Source organism: Anticarsia gemmatalis, chromosome 6 (genome assembly GCF_050436995.1).
Source record: "Anticarsia gemmatalis isolate Benzon Research Colony breed Stoneville strain chromosome 6, ilAntGemm2 primary, whole genome shotgun sequence".
In the NCBI taxonomy this organism is placed as follows: Eukaryota; Metazoa; Arthropoda; class Insecta; order Lepidoptera; family Erebidae; genus Anticarsia; species Anticarsia gemmatalis.
The window spans coordinates 3,862,871-3,875,161 of NC_134750.1; the positions used below are offsets into that span (position 1 = coordinate 3,862,871).

A 12,291-nucleotide genomic window follows, 5' to 3' on the forward strand; every position below is an offset into this window, starting at 1 on the left:
GATACTCGACAGTCCCGACTGAAAAGAATTGCGCGAATAAATATTCGAAACTGTCAAAATGTACTCTGTTTTTTGGTTTGTGTAAACGTACCTTAACGATAGACTGTGGCGACATTCAATCTCGACGTACCCGGCAAACCCACACACTGATACATGTACGATTGTACGTGGGTTTAAATGCCATTCAATTCTATTATTGCTGCGATAATAGTCATGTTACTGTGAGATGTTATTTTTCTTTTACATGCTATCGAGGCTTTGATCTTTCTAGTGGAATTCGAATGGTGATCGAATCGTAGCTCTTGTGGTGACTATAATTTGACAGATCAGACGTTTAAGATTTAAACTTTCTGGCTTCAGCCCTCCTTTCACCACTTCTGAATTACCAGTTAGATAGGATTTTCAATTGGTTGTCACTTTAATCTATCGAATAAGTGTCGGATATCCGTATCTCTCAACTGTGAAACTGGTACTTGAAGTTGTCTCTTAAGACGAGATGTTTTTAGGTGACTAGGTGCAATCGCAAAAACAAAATAATGGCACTTATTGTTATCATTATGTTGCTTTACCATAAAGTGTTGTACCAATATTTCTAATATCTAACTAAAGAGCAATGTAAGTCTCCACAGACGGGTCTTTTTATGAAGGTTCCATTAGCGGCCAAGTATCTCGGACAAATATCGTGTCCTTAGGTATAACTTCAAGGAATTCTCAGGAGCCTTCACAAATTGTTATTCAGCGAAGAAAAGGGCAAAAGGACGGTCGTCGACGCCGCTAATAGAAAGCCAAGTCTATTTTATAGGCTGTAATGTGATTTGGTATAGTAATTTTCGTTTGTGATACACTTATTTGTATCTAAGCAACAGTTCGTACTGTATATTGGGGAAAATATTTTTACTGTAGAACTCAGGATATATGAGTAGTTTAGATTTAGGATTTAGGAAATTTTGGAACATAATATGGTATCATATTATGTTCCAAAATTTCTATAAGTTTCTAAATAATGTAAGAAATCGAAGTTTTTAAAATCTACATACGTATTGTTAAAACACTACCACTTAAAAGACGTGGTTCTGAAAAATCTATGAATTGTATGAATAACCATTAAGTTAATCTTTCTACAGTCTGCGCGTTATGAACAGCCCCTGAAAGTGCCTGAAACTTATACTAAACAAGCCATATTCCTATTTACATTAAACATATTCATAGTATTGTTATATGTAGATCGGAATGTATGTTAATGTAACTTGGTATTCATATTGAATTCTGAATATTACAACAGTTTTATTTCCTTAGTCGTAATTTGTATTAATGGAATAATTCCGTCATTTCATATTAATTAAGTTACATTTGCCACTTCCTTTGCATGTACTTTGAAAACCTAATAATATATCATTATATTAATGTAACACATCGAAAAGATTATGCGCAAAAACTAGACCTTACCGGTCTTAATGTAAATCATTATATAATTATAAAATAAAATCTTCTAGTCTTGTCTGTCTGCCTGTTCGCGATTAACTCAAAATCAACTACTTAGACGGATTTTATTCTGGTTTTTATCAATAGATATAGAGATTTTCGAGGAAGGTTTTAATGTTAAATATGCTAAGGTTCACCAGGAGTGAACCACTAATAAATAATATTAATAGATAAATGAATGTATGTTAAATTCTTATAGTTATCTTATTTTGTTTCAGATTAATTTAACCGACATATCCACATTAAATGAAGGTAAGTTAAATATATTTTTAACCGTCATTGAAATAATGTACATTGTATAATAAGTGAATATAACACACTTCCGCTAACATACTCGGCATAACAGTCTTATCTTATAGTATTATTCAATTTGCGGTCCGATGATTTGTATTAAAATACGGGAAATCTATTGTTTGTATGGTCACACACATCTGTTGATAATAAACTTAGAAATACTAGTAACAATGTTACCAACCATTCTCAAATAAAAATCCAAAATCGTAAATATACCAATCATTATCCCATTCAGAAAAAAGACGCTGTATTGTAAAAAAATGTTATCTTATTAGAAACCAACCCCAAATATGAAAAGTTATTATAAACAGATGGCTCTACGACCAGCAAGGGGTGCGGGAGAGGCAAGGCGGGATTATTTGAAATGACTTGCACACACATTTTTTTTTATTGAAACTGAATAAAATATTAAACCACATAGTATTTTAGCTTTACTTCTCCGGTCATCATATCTTCTTTCAAACAGAAGAAGCAGAATTATCGATAAAATAGCAAGTGTCATAAAGTTTCTTATATGTTCGAGTCTTTCGTCCAAACTACTGCTAAACGAAGCGTAAGGTCATGAAGCTATCAGCAAACCTGCCCACGAGTTATACAACACTGTAGCTACCAAGCAATATTGTTGTCTGAAATCATAGTCCGTCCCGGCAATTGCTTAACTCGTGTCGTAACAAGAATGTTACGACCTCGAGACTCAGATGCTACGAAGTTTTGCCACGATATTCATCAAACATTCATACATGCTAGAAATCCTGATAGCCATAAATAATTTCTAATAGTTTGCCCTCTGTTTACATAAAATCAATGTTTATCGTTCCGCGTTCATTGCTTCCATATGAACAAACTTTATTCTCTCACATAATGTAGTTAGAGGTTGCCTTAAGTTCGTATTTCGTCTTGTTTACGAAGTAATTCTTATGGTCTCATTTACTCCATTCTTTACTGAGCGATCAGCTGTTTTTTATTGTCATTCTTTCCCGCCGGCAGCTTTCTGTAAGCAAAGTTACCCTCTGACAATGGCTTTGCGTATTCATAAACGCAAAATATCCGTAGAAAGCTTTTAGTACGTGCAAACAATAGCTTTACGATTACGACGGTCCGTGCCTCCGATATGCGGAAACGAAAAAGTTTTTTTTTTTCTTCTTTCTTTTTTATGTCAAGTACATTGTCTACGGTGTCTGCTCAGCCAGCGGCTATTTCGGAACGGGTAACATCGCATCGGTTATTTTTACGCAATATTTTGGTCTAAACTTCACATTTCTATAGCACATGCTTTAATCGCATATTTCTTGATTTCTGATTGAAATTAAAATGCTGTCCATCATTAAAAATGGTAAATAAATGAACCAAAGACATTCCTAAGAATCCATGTTTTAAAAAAAATCCTATCAATAAAGGCGCCTCAAAGCAATTAATTTATCATAATGGCCTATCAATGGCGCACAAATGAATATTGTGACATTGGCATATCATTTACTTCATCTGTATACAGCATTCGAATAGCTACAAATGACTACGACTTTATCGTATAAAATAGTCAGGCGTCGTCGTAAAACGAACATAACCCGCCTAGAAAAGTTTGCAACATTAAAATTCATGGCCATTTGGAACGCAGAAAAACTTCGTAGTTATAGTTAACTAGGGAATTTATTTTCGTGGATGACGATAATACTCGTTGAGATTGAGACGGTTTTTTTTTGTTCTCGCAAGTCTCGGATGAAATGTCACGCCCACAGGTTAGGAGCCAGTGACATCTGCCATCACCTTCGTTTATTTATATTTTGTAAACATCGCGCTACCCGCGGATATGCTTACGACTTTTACGACGTTACTCCAATTGAAAAGAAAGTGAATTCAAGTTTATTGCTTAGTTTTATTACCGCCATCAATCAAAGTAAAAGAATGAGGTCGACGGATTTAAAAAATATCAATCGTTTCGTCTTCAAAGTGATCGTTAGTTTATGCTTTTATTCGAGTACATAGCTACTCTTCTAATATAACGTTATATCAAACATTATACATATAATTGTCACGCTGACGTATGGCTACTATCTAAACATCTGAATATATTACGTCGGCGAACAGGCCAGTGACCCAATTTTTAACCCACATTATAAAAATTAAACAGAAGGTTATCTGTCCGACCCGCATAACAGCTTACTGAGAATGCTTATAGCTAACGTATTTTTTGCTTTATATTAATATTAAGTAAGGCACTGTCACGCATCTAAAATTTATATTGGAATCTGTTTACCTATATTCTAAAAATAAACTTAATATGCAGGATATATTTAGAGGTGATAAAATTTTCGTCCATTGAAAATGTGCGGCCGCAGGGTTCTAGTCAGTTGGGTATAAAATTTCATAGCTAGTTATCGTGTAGGCTAAATAGAGCAAATGTTTATGAATGTCCTCTCACTACACTAATAACATGCATTTGGCTATTTTTTTTTTTAAATAAAGTCTCGTTTAAAGAAATGAATAAAACAAAAGGAGTCACTCCTAACTTGTACCAAAGGACCGTCTGTACTTTTCTTATTTTGTAAAAACACCTTATATTCTCAATAGATAAATCGCTACGAGTTCAACTTGTTTCTAAAAACACCTGCCATTCCTTTAATTATTGCATCCGGTCAGTCACCCCCTTTGTTTTATTTCATTCCCACCTATTGTTTGCTTTAGACAATTTGTACTAAATACTAATGTTTCATTATTTACAAACCAACTATTTGCAGTAGGGAGTATGGGCGTCGGTTCAGACGTAATGGAAACTTGTTGGTACAAACGTCAGTGTTTTTGCACCTGCCCTTTATGGAAAAGCTATTTAAAGAATAGGAAAGTGGGATACACTGTCTATGAGTCTGTCTCTATAGAGAAACTGAATCATCAACGGATCATAATGTAAGAGCGCTTTTTAACAACTGTTTTGCCGAAAAAGGTATCCTGTATTTTTGTCTTTTATTTGTAACGGTCTTAAACTGTCGAATTAGTGGCCCACAGATACAAGATGTATGAGACCTTTGACGTACAACTAAAAGGCGTTATTGCGAAGGGGATCAAACCCGAAATTGTAGTCTCCCTCTGTCTCTCTATTCATCCTTAAATAATGAACTTGACCCAGTCGGTCGCCGGGTTGAAATGTGCTCACTTGTCCCGCGATCCCGCCCCGACGACCTTCGGAAACTTTTTGTTGCTATTGTACTGTGGGTGCTTAGTAACTGGCCGTTTACGAAAAAGTTGATGCTCAATTTCGAAGTTTGATTTATGATTTTTTTTGCTTGAATTAATATCCATTTGGAATCTTTTTCGTCGTATTTCATAGAAGGTTTACTTATTGGATGAATTTCTTTCTAATTTGAATAATTTGTTCTCTTCAATTATGGATTTATGGGTCCATAGGTATTTAGTGAGTTGTTGTAAGACATTGACATTCATCGCTAAATATTTAGAGCGTGTACTCTGAACAAGGGTAAGCGTAAGCATTGGGTCATCACGACCCTGTCCGAACTCGTGCTTTGCATATACAATTCACTTACATATTATTTACTTTAGGACAATCGGTATAATGAGTTGTTAACTAAAATAACATTATCGAGTTCTTTGTGTTGCCTGTGCGATGTGTGGGTGAATAAACTGCGTTTTGTGCCGAATTCTGTACGTCACATTCTGAGAATAACGTCGCGTGACAAGACTACACGTGATCATCGTGTAACAGTTCCGCTCTTCCTCCTGGATTACGGTTATCCGTGATCGGATGCCGGAAGCTCACAAACTAATTTTCAATTGGTTTAGGTATGTCTTGTTTTTTGTTTAGAATTTTAGATTAGCATTCCTATTCACTACATTTTTATTTGAGCACATTGCACAGTCGTCTACTTTTAATTACATACCCACGCGATCAAATCTAATTTTATTTCCACCCAAACTCTTGAAACCCACTCGTCTCGCAAGAAGTCTAGCGAAAAAACTGGCCGCTACATCGAATTTGATTCGCAGTGCAGCGATACAATGAAGTTACGGTGTCGCGCGGGTGTCGCGCCAGGGGCGAGGGGGGCTCAGGTCAATGACGCCCCTCGTCTGGGGCCCGCACCCCGCCACCGCGCCACCCCGCACCCTCACCCGCACCGCACCCGCCCGCCTGAACCAGTTCTACATGTAGCTTACCGTCATCTCTATCTAGTTTACACCGAGTACCTACTTGCTTACCTGCCGAACATTCTCCTTAGCTCGCAGACTACGACGATATAAAAACTATCGAGCCAGGGAGGACATTCCAGTAAAACGCTAGCTTTTTCAAAGGGAAGAACAAAAAACACTATACGTTATCGTTCTCCGTTACTGGTACCGTCGACACTGCCACTACACTACTGCTATCAACTAGGTACTTCCAAATGCCAATGTTCATGAATTTTATGTCACACTATTGAACGAATTAATCTGCACGTTTATTCCAGTAACATTACTCAAAGCTATTAATTCTTAGAATGTAATAAAACAAGCCTAATGACATGCCTGACAATGACAATGATCTTTTAGAAAGAATCCTAAATTGGACCGTGACATCACGATTTCGTGTTGTGCACGTGTTCAAGTGGCATGGTTAATACCTGTCACAAAAAAAATAGATTAATTATGATGAGTTCGAAATACGCGCTGGTGGTTCTTTATAAAAAGTGAATGATCAACAGTTGCGATGATATCAAGAGGCGCGAGTGGAAACGCGCGGCGCGCCGCGGTCCGTCGATGTCGCAACAATCGCTTTCGCAAATGGTTTCGTAACACCCAATGCCGAAAATAGTTGAAAGTTACTTCATGTTTTTTGTCCTCACGCACGTCTCGCTTTCCGGTCGTTTTGTAAAAATAATATTTCATGGCATTTTTTAAATGGCCACCGTTTATTTTCGATTTTAAATGCAATTAAGAGTTTTTGTGAACTGGTTTTACTAACCACTTAAATTAAAAATCCATTCAATGATTAAAAGCAAAATTAAATGCCAAACGATAAATATTCTCGAGTTTTAATATTTAAATTGTCAGCGTCTATCCTTAAAACTGGGATAAAAGCCGCAAAACCGTAAGTCTTAATAAATGTTGGTGAAATCTTTTACTCTTGTAAAACTTTGGCCATCCATCACTGTGATTGCTACAGAGTAGATTATCGTGGCTCAGTGATCAACTTGAGTTAGTAACAGCTCCAAAATATTCACCCACAGAGTGCCTCATAAGTTCATGAACACCTCGTCACTGGTAGCCACTACTTTACTAATACTTATTGTCAAGTAAAAATCCATTTACATTCTTAAAACATATTTTGGTCAGCCTTGAGAGCATTTCAAACAAAAATAAGCAAGATACCATTGTAATAGGGATTATCGAACTTGTGTACAAGTTAATTAGTGTGGTTGTATTACTAGCTAAGTTCAAGGTCCGACGCCGGCCGCGGTATTTGTGTTTATGTGATACAAACAACAACTAATTAGCAGTGGCCGTTTACGATATCAATGGACTATTCGCTTGTTCTTCTAGGACGATGAAGAAACATCTGCTTGGATACTCACCGTAATTAAAACTAAGCAAGTAAAAGCTAATTAACTTACAGACTACAAAAATTGCAATTGACAAAAAGTCCAGTTTGGGAATCCTATTTTTTTATTGTAGCTCTATTACTTCTTCTTCATAAGTTAATATTTCTAGTTTGTGCAGAAAGGCTTTCTAATTTAAAACGCGTACGCGAGTAGTCGTGACTCGAGCTGTTGATCTTCAGCAAGGCATCAACACGGAAGAAGAAAAGTGATATTTATACCGTCAATTTTCTATAGCGGGAGTTAACAACGGTATCCTGCGTTTCCAATCGTTGCTACTTATAATGACATACGTTGAGTTACTGCCGTAACAGCTGCATCGTACCATCAGATAATTTTAACTTTATAACAACGTTGTTGAAATTAAAGCAAAATTCTCTCGATAATTTCGAAATGAGATGAAACAATGAGGTTGGCTTATCAGAAGAGTAATTCTTTGGATCTGACGAACTGTAATTAATAAGTTTGATGGTCGCTTTGTTGAATAATGAAAATAGTAAAATATTTTCAGCATGTAATTTTTACTGGTAGAATGAACACTTAATATAACACATTTATGTACTAGCACATTCTGTATTTTCTTGTACATCATATACGTAATGCGACCTATGCGCTATCGGTTGCATAAACTCAACCAACTATGCAAAAGTTTCGTTCGTATACAAAAATAGCAGTAGAAGTTTCATTTATCTGAAAAAAAAAAAACAACTTTTTAACCCTGTGCAATTGTAAACAATGCTCTTTTATGGGTAGGTACATAAAACTGACGCGACAGTATCCACAAATGTTTTGAACGTGGATATTTATTTGTCCCATTTTCACGGCCGTTAGTTCAACCGATTTTCATCAATACACGGGCAAAGTGCAAATAAAACGAACCCGTGTTGCAGTGTTGGGCAAAATTTAGTTTGATTGATGATTGATGATTAAGATTAAATTATTTATTCATGACTAATGAATAATGACTAAAAAAATTCAATCATGAGTCGTGATTGATGATTAATTAGTGTTAGTGTTAGTTATTCAATCATGACTAAAATTTTAATGACTAAAAATAATAGTTAAATAAAACTAAGCTTTTCAAGTCTACGTTCCATGACTGTTGATTTGTTAATCACAGGTTTTTAATTAAAGCTAGTTTTACAACAGAATCAGTTAATTTTTTTATTAATTTACACAGGTACACATTTGCAAAAATAAGTTCGGGCTAATTTAGTTTAAAATAATTTAAATTGCTTTTTAAAACTACGCGTTTTGAAAATCAAATTTTATAAATAATGGAATTATCTTCTTTTAGTCAACTTACGGTGGTGATCAGTTATAGTTTTATAGATGTGTTCAATTAAACTAAAATTATGTCACTTGAATTATTTTTTTTAGTTTAATCATCATACAAAAATACAATAAATTAGTCATCAGTCATTTAATCATTAAATGATTGATGACTAATTTATTCAATCATGATTATGATTATTATTTTTACTCATGATTAATTCAATCATGACTAAATAATTCATGACTAAATTAGTCATGACTAATCAATTGATTGAAAAAATTAGTTGATTGACCCAACACTGCCGTGTTGTATGCACACACGACAGGGAACGTTTTAACACAACAACATGCGGTTCAATAGCCAAATTCCTTTATGTCCTAGATTTTGTATTCCAGTGATTCTTATTTGATTTTCCAATGATATCACTTACGTCCGCTGACAAACAAGACCCTCCTATCTTCCGGAAATGTTATTTTATTGTCCTAAAATAGATCAGCGTCCATTACAGCGATCAAAACCGAGTCAATATTGTACAAGGATCATGTTTACTTTGAGATTAGTAATCGTTTTTCAATTGCCATTCGTAAAGAAATAGATATTCGGTATGCGTTCGGATTGTTTACTTTCGTAAGGAATTGTGAAAGACAAAACAAATTGTTGTATGTCTGCGTAATCGTTTGTTAGAAAAAGATGGACAGTGTTGGTTATTCGGAGAGCCTGACGAACATTTCACACGTGTATCTATGATCCGAATTGCCCTTTCGATAGTCTGCTTTGTATTCTAGCGGACAAAAATCAGCTTTTCAAAATTAAAAACCATAAAGAAATTATGCCATAATCTCGATAAACGTTAGATATCGAACAGAATTTGACGTGTATCGAAAACTATTGAATAGATTTAAATTAAATTGGACCCCAAGAAACTAAATTACGGATGAAAAACGTAGGCTTCAATTAAAATTTACATGAGTGTAAATTTTATTATCATCAGCAGTAGTAAGCAAGATGTCGAAATTACTTAATATCGCAAAGAAAGAGAAAACAAATCGTAAAATGGTCATTAATCGTAAGTCGAATGTCAGCGGTCGAAGTGGCGGCCGTCGCCACGTGATGTTCCACATCATAACTGTAATGTGCTCGTTGCGTCTATTGAACAAATTGATTACTACCAATAGAACGTGTAAATGTAAACAAGCATTCATTGTGGATGTGGGAAATAAGCGAATTACATAACGATTTCGTCATCGTGAACATTTCCCTATCACTGCTTACATATTTTGTTTTTCGCGAATTTCAACGGCTTCTGTTCTCCGCCTATAATTAGATATAATTTAAATCCTAATAAATATACTGTCAGCTAAGACCTACACCTACATTTTACATCCAAAATCTACGTTTTGTTGGTATACTAAAATATTAGAGATATTATCCGATCTAAGCATTTCTTATATGGGAAAGTTTGTATGTTTCTTACTCAATCATGCAGAAATGGCTGAACGAATTTGAATACAATTTGGCACACATATAGTGTGTAGCCTCGATTAACACTACACGGAAAATATTTACATGTGCGCAGAAGCTATTTCAAATATAAAACATAATTGCTAGCAGATTTTAAACAATAACTATCTATAAGTTAAAAACCAGGAAGTAAAATAAGCTAAAACTTTGATGTATGTGTTTTTTATCAACACACGTACTAGAGGTATTTAGCAAGGAAATGCACGTCGCCGGCAAACTTGGCGAGCAGCCAAGGTCAACATTTTTTAAATTATTTTATTAAGACTTGCAATGGATGATAGTGTCGATTTATTCAACACGAGTGCGAATCAAAACGTAATCTTTATTTCGTTAAAATAACGGTCTCCAAAAACATTTTGAACTGTCACTGCCCCCGGAATTAATCGCCTTGATTATTTTACCTCGCTTTTAGGTCAACGACAGGGTACTGAACTAAATTGACAGTTTAAAACATCGCCCTTTACCTGCGTCCTTACTTGCAAAAAAACATGTGTGGGACTGACCGCAAAGAATAATTATCTCCAAACGATTTAATATTATGTAGGTAATAAAAACAGTAGGTAGTAAAGTCTAGGTATGTTTTCATAAATATCAATGAGCAATCAATATTGACAAAAAGTATGTTTAAGAACAAGATGGTAGAACGGCCGCGTACAGTACACACGGATGTGGCTGGGGGTCAATGGTTCTCCTTGGAGGGGTGTTCACCTCCCAACACCTCATTCACTCGTTGTTATGCTACGATTAGATAGATTGACGTATTCTGCAGGCTAATCACAACCCCTTGTTATCGGAGAGTAGGTACTATACATTCCTTCTTTGTATCATTAACCCCGGTTTCTGAGGTACATTTAGCGGTAGTTAAACTTTTCAATAGTGTCAAAACTCATATAAAAAAAAGCCATTGAATAGTTAAACTACCCCTAAATGTACTCAGAAACCGGGGGTAAGAAGTAAATCTATGCTATAATTGCTCAGGCCCGTTTGTTTTCGAAACAGAGGAATGACAGCAAACTACTATTTCTACAAAATCCTTCATTCACATTTTATCAAACAAATGCTCACTAGTTACAAGGACTTTTATCTTATCTCTTTAAAGGAGATGTCCATACTTATCACAATGATTATCATTAACTTGAATAACACGATAACTACGTTTTCCTATTATTGTGAGTGAATCCGTACTAAATAGCACGGACGTAATGTTTTAGTTTAGTACATTGTCCGTAATTGTTTACTAACTATATTTAGCTCCACAATGGCTATTGTGTGCCGATAAATATACAAATAAAACAATCATAATTCAGGTTTTCAAAGCGTTTCTTATTTCTTACAGAAAATTAATGGTCTCGAGTTTCCATTTCCACTTTTGCGGGGCAATAACCTAGAGCCCAAATAGGTATTGCTTCAATGTCAGGGTCGCTTGTATACGCTATAGATTTATATCTACCTATTCAATAAGTATTATAATTCACTTACAAAAACAACCGAGTTGAACATATAATGACAACATGTCTTCAATCAGATATGTACAAACGTAGAGTCAACGCAGTAGTCGTTATAATAACAGTACATATTTAGTTTACGACACGAGTCTCGAACCTGTGATTACATCTTGTCGCGGACGGAGAGTTCCCGTTCAAGTATTTACACGAGAAAATTGGCTTTTTCGTCACGGTGACCTGCGCCGAGTAAAACTAAACAAACTTCTGAGTCCACGTGTGTGTACGAGAGACGGGGTCGTTGATACACCTGTTTTGTAAATACCGAACGTACAATGTGTTTGTGCTCCTTTGTAAAATGCACACACTAAATCTTCTGACCTTTTTAAATGATGAATAGCCCGGCTTTTGTGAAGTTAATCTCCATGGCAATTTTGCGAAAACAACACTATACCCTTATCATAAAGCGAAAGCAGTCAGCTCGCTAATCACCCGAGGGAAATAGGTTGCTATGGCGCTCGTTGGCAACGAACTAGCAAACTAACGCTCACATTGTTGGAAATTTTCAACCGAATACGCTTAGTGATTCAAAACCGTGAACCATATTGTTTTTATTGGCGTATTTAATGGTTAATTATACTGCTTTGTGCCGTTTACATAAAGAAACCTCCACCCACGTCACCTTCACAGTTTG

The 12,291-nt window shown here is 35.4% G+C and overlaps 1 protein-coding gene across 2 annotated transcripts in view; it reads left to right on the plus strand.

Moving 5' to 3' along the window:
- The window catches only part of LOC142973514 (uncharacterized), a 59,818-nt gene that overhangs the window by 8,417 nt on the left and 39,110 nt on the right, over positions 1 to 12,291 (plus strand). For both annotated transcript variants that reach the window (XM_076115301.1, XM_076115303.1), the window contains exon 2: positions 1,701 to 1,734. The gene's annotated coding sequence lies outside the window, so the exon portion shown is untranslated. The remainder of the gene's footprint in view (positions 1 to 1,700; positions 1,735 to 12,291) is intronic.